This window comes from Mandrillus leucophaeus, unplaced genomic scaffold (assembly GCF_000951045.1).
Source record: "Mandrillus leucophaeus isolate KB7577 unplaced genomic scaffold, Mleu.le_1.0 Scaffold33, whole genome shotgun sequence".
In the NCBI taxonomy this organism is placed as follows: Eukaryota; Metazoa; Chordata; class Mammalia; order Primates; family Cercopithecidae; genus Mandrillus; species Mandrillus leucophaeus.
Window position 1 is genome coordinate 5,178,543 of NW_012103476.1, and position 5,849 is coordinate 5,184,391.

Below are 5,849 nucleotides of genomic sequence, written 5' to 3' on the forward strand. Positions count from 1 at the left end.
GTGGAGGTGGCTCTCTGCAGGTTAGATGGGGAGCTGGAAGGGGGATTGAGTGGGAAAGTGATCTTTTGCTGGATGGCCAAACTCCTCTCTGACTGCCCCCAGCCAAATGCCTCTCAGCGTTCAGAAATTCCTTCTCTTCTCTCTTTCTCTGCCATGCCATTCTCCTGTTCATCTGGCTTGTCTTCTCACCTCCTCATCTTCTCTTCTGTTTGTGTGCTTCTGGAGCCTTTTTATGGGTACAAGACTGGGGGGCATGGAGGGCCAAAGGCAACATTTTGGGCATAAAAATGGGAATGCCTGTCCCAATTTAGGGCCACAGGTCTCCAGGCCTGAGGGTGGGGTCTTTGCTGGGGAACCACCCTCTTCTATCCAGTATTTCCCTGTCTCCTGTCTGTATTAGTTTAATATGCACATTGATTGATTGATTCATTCAAACATTGATTGATTCATTCATTCAAAATGATTTTAACTAAGTGCCCATGAAATGTCAGTCTTTCTTCTGAGCACTAATACACGGCAGTGAGAATGACAGTCAAGACTTCCATTCTCAGGAAACTTAGAGGGAGTCAAGGAGAAAAACAATAAATTAATAAATGAGTGAAAAAAACAAATGTATATGATATTTTCAGATTGTGATAAAATCTGGAAATAAAATAAATGAGGGTTATGAAAGAAAATGGGAGTTGTTTTATTTCATTGTTAGGAAAGTTCTAAGAAGTTCACAATTTAGATGGAAATATGAATTGTATAAAGAAACTAGTGATGTCCTGAATTGAAGACAAAGCCAAACAAACAAGTAAATTAGAGGTGAATTTAGAACCTTGAAGAAACAGATCTCTTCCTCATCAGGCCTGATCATCAAGAATTCCTGTTCATGATCCTACATGCCCTTTCTACAGGCAAGCAGTGGCAACCTTGAAAGTTATTTGTGGAAGCTAACGGAGCCTTTACTTAAAATACCTAGACTACTGATTTACCTTTTGAGGAGGGTTACAAAATAAAAAGAAAATAATACTTACTATATGTAAGCAAGAAATAATCATTTACTGTATATATCACTGCAATTTTGAGATGTGTCTTTTATATTAGTCAGAATTACCTATATTAACACAGTCAAGAATTTGGGTTTATATTAAGTGTCATGAGAATATGTTAACACTTCAAGCAGGGTAAGTGATATGATTTGGTTTATGTTGTTATGCTACCACTCTGATGAGTGGCAACGGTTTGTAGAGGAACAAGGGAAAGAGATTAATTAGGAATAAGATAATCAAAAGCTGACACTGGCATGGACTAGGGTAGTTGCTACAGAGATAGAAGGAAATGCACATATTTTGGGTTTTTTTGAAGGTAAATATAAAAGACCTGAAAGATAGATAGGATGTGGAGGTAACTTACAGAGAGTGATAAAGAATGATGTTTTTCTCTAAGTTTCATGTTTTGAGCAAATAGATGAATGTTGGTGTTATTTTTTAAATGGGAAGACAGAAGAATACAGTAAAAGTGTATTTTTTGATGGGCTTTTGTGACATCCAGGGCCAGTATTAGTGTATCTTTGTGTTGTGATCCATCCATAGACATTTCTGTTAATGTTGGGATTTGGGGGAAGGTGTTAGGGAGAAAATCATTGATGAAGAAACTTCTCAAGGTTAAGTGAAATAAGACCTATTACTTTTCTTAATTCAGTCAGTATAATTGGACCTAAAAATACTTGCATAAAATGTCCTTAATAAGGACAATAGAAAATTAGCAAGTGTAATTATTTAGGAAATGACTGAAGTAGGCACTAATTAAGACTTAGATTCAAGACTCGTTGCAAACTTTGCCTATGATCTTCACCAGTTTTCTCACCTTGCTTAAGTCACTTGCCATGTCTGATTAAGTTTCTTTATCAATAAATAGAGCAGATTTATTTCTCTGAATAAGCTTCTTATAATCATTGAAAATAAAAAGTCATAAGAAAACACTTCACAAATTACAAAACACTATAAAATATAAGTAAGAGTTTCTATTACTTTTAAAATAAATACAAGAATTCAAAGTAACTTCCAGTTTTTAAAATTTACATGTTGTGTTTTTTTGGTGCTAAAATGACATTTTTACCATGAATAATTGTGTAGCAAACAAAATACATGAATAATGGGTGGAAAGCATCAACATAATTTCAGAAAAACAAACAAGCAAACAAATTACCCATAGCATTTCCCAGAAGAAGTTCCATGGAAATAGTAATTTTCAGAGTTAATATCTTTTGGAAGAGTGGAAAAAGCTTCAAGGTATAATTAATTCTGTACCTAAGTCTCAATTTTGCCCAAGAACAATTCATGAATTAACATGAAGAATATACATAACCGATATTTTTTTTAAAAAATAGGTAAAAGTGCATACACTTTATTTTGTAACTACTGGGGAAAAATACCTTTGATTTAATTTTCAAAAATGGCCTAATACTATAGATGTAACAAAGCATTGTGAATAGATCAGATAGTGCATGCTTGGCATGATCGATGCAAGTACTAATGTTGCTTGCTGTCTGATAAAGACAGAGGATGCACAGAGTAAGTACATGAATGTGGCAGTTGTGACAATACAATGGCAGTTCAGAATCCAAAAGACATTTCAAAATACCAGAAGTTTACAGTTCAATTTCGAGGCATATTTTATATATCTCAAAGTTGAATTGTGGATTTGTGGATTGTATACCTAGCAGAGAGGGAAAGAAAACCAACAAAAATAAACATGCAAAACAATGGACCTGTCTTATCTTCCAAAATAGCTCCCCAAACCCTTTCTGGTATTCACACCCTTGACTATGGGCTGAACTTTGTGGTGACTCACTGCCAGCAAATAAAGTGATGAATGCAAAAGTAATAAGATGTTACTTCTGAGACTAGGTTACAAAAATAATTGTGACTTCCATCTTCCTTGCTATTTCTTCCTTCCCCTTGGAATCCTGCCTCTGGAAGAAGCCAGCAATTATTTATGAGTGGTTCTCTGGAGAGGCCCACATGGCAAAGAACTAATGTCTTCAACCACTAGACAGTCCAGAGCTGACACCAGTTAACAGTCACATGAGTGAGCTCAAAGGGGAGCTCCCTGGAAATGGTTGCCATCGATACTGGAAATGGCTATCATCTCCACCTATGTACTGAGAGCATCCTCAGAACAGACCTTAAATTAGAGGCACCCAGTTAAGCTACACCTGAGTTTTTGACCTACAGATGCTGAGATAATAAATAATTGGTGTTTTAGGCAACTATGTGTTAGCGTCATAATATATTACTTATAATAAATAACAAATAATGGCCTTTTTAGCTAAAACCATCTAATTTACTGTAAAATTTTGATTTTAAATTATCTTCACCAAATGCTTAAGAAACTATATATGTGTGTGAGTTTATCTATGTGTTTCTACATTCATATATGTTTATGTATGCATAAAACAATGTTTATATCTTAAGTATTTGTGTTCATCAAAATCTGAAAACAAAATTAACTGTTTTATGAAAGAGAAAAAAGGCATACTTATTATACAGAAGAAAAATTGGTAGGCAACTGTTGACACTATTATGTGACTACAGTGATCTTTTTAAGACTTTAAGGACAATAGAAAATTAGCAAGTGTAATTATTTAGGAAATGACTGAAGTAGGCACTAATTAAGACTTAGATTCAAGACTCGTTGAAAACTTTGCCTATGATCTTCACCAGTTTTCTCACCTTGATTAAGTCACTTGCCATGTCTGATTAAGTTTCTTTATCAATAAATAGAGCAGATTTATTTCTCTGAATAAGCTTCTTATAATCATTGAAAATAAAAAGTCATAAGAAAACACTTCACAAATTACAAAACACTATAAAATATAAGTAAGAGTTTCTATTACTTTTAAAATAAATACAAGAACTCAAAGTAACTTCCAGTTTTTAAAATTTACATGTTGTGTTTTTTTGGTGCTAAAATGACATTTTTACCATGAATAATTGTGTAGCAAACAAAATACATGAATAATGGGTGGAAAGCATCAACATAATTTCAGAAAAACAAACAAGCAAACAAATTACCCATAGCATTTCCCAGAAGAAGTTCCATGGAAATAGTAATTTTCAGAGTTAATATCTTTTGGAAGAGTGGAAAAAGCTTCAAGGTATAATTAATTCTGTACCTAAGTCTCAATTTTGCCCAAGAACAATTCATGAATTAACATGAAGAATATACATAACCGATATTTTTTTTAAAAAATAGGTAAAAGTGCATACACTTTATTTTGTAACTACTGGGGAAAAATACCTTTGATTTAATTTTCAAAAATGGCCTAATACTATAGATGTAACAAAGCATTGTGAATAGATCAGATAGTGGATGCTTGGCATGATCAATGCAAGTACTAATGTTGCTTGCTGTCTGATAAAGACAGAGGATGCACAGAGTAAGTACATGAATGTGGCAGTTGTGACAATACAATGGCAGTTCAGAATCCAAAAGACATTTCAAAATACCAGAAGTTTACAGTTCAATTTCGAGGCATATTTTATATATCTCAAAGTTGAATTGTGGATTTGTGGATTGTATACCTAGCAGAGAGGGAAAGAAAACCAACAAAAATAAACATGCAAAACAATGGACCTGTCTTATCTTCCAAAATAGCTCCCCAAACCCTTTCTGGTATTCACACCCTTGACTATGGGCTGAACTTTGTGGTGACTCACTGCCAGCAAATAAAGTGATGAATGCAAAAGTAATAAGATGTTACTTCTGAGACTAGGTTACAAAAATAATTGTGACTTCCATCTTCCTTGCTATTTCTTCCTTCCCCTTGGAATCCTGCCTCTGGAAGAAGCCAGCAATTATTTATGAGTGGTTCTCTGGAGAGGCCCACATGGCAAAGAACTAATGTCTTCAACCACTAGACAGTCCAGAGCTGACACCAGTTAACAGTCACATGAGTGAGCTCAAAGGGGAGCTCCCTGGAAATGGTTGCCATCGATACTGGAAATGGCTATCATCTCCACCTATGTACTGAGAGCATCCTCAGAACAGACCTTAAATTAGAGGCACCCAGTTAAGCTACACCTGAGTTTTTGACCTACAGATGCTGAGATAATAAATAATTGGTGTTTTAGGCAACTATGTGTTAGGGTCATAATTTATTACTTATAATAAATAACAAATAATGGCCTTTTTAGCTAAAACCATCTAATTTACTGTAAAATTTTGATTTTAAATTATCTTCACCAAATGCTTAAGAAACTATATATGTGTGTGAGTTTATCTATGTGTTTCTACATTCATATATGTTTATGTATGCATAAAACAATGTTTATATCTTAAGTATTTGTGTTCATCAAAATCTGAAAACAAAATTAACTGTTTTATGAAAGAGAAAAAAGGCATACTTATTATACAGAAGAAAAATTGGTAGGCAACTGTTGACACTATTATGTGACTACAGTGATCTTTTTAAGACTTCTAAAATTATCTTGAAGAACATTTTTCCCCTAAACCTTTCAGTTTCAAAAGATTTTGAATATAAAACAATTGCTGAAATAAAGCATTGACATTTAAACATTAACAGAGCTTCAAAACGTAAAGGGGAAAAAGTTGTGCCTATAGGCTAATGTCAGGAGTGCAATATTCTTGCTAAATTCTAAAGCAGCTTTCTGATCTAAATTTAGGGCTACTGGCAGTGGATCCAACGTTAGATGGGTATTTGAGAAAACAGTTGTTTCAGCCATGCATATAAGCCAGGAGAATGTTGGCAAGAGTAACTCCAATGCAAAACCATGACAGAGAAGGAAACAAAAAGATTCCTGACATTTAGACCAGTTGGAGATAATGTGTTACAAACAAGT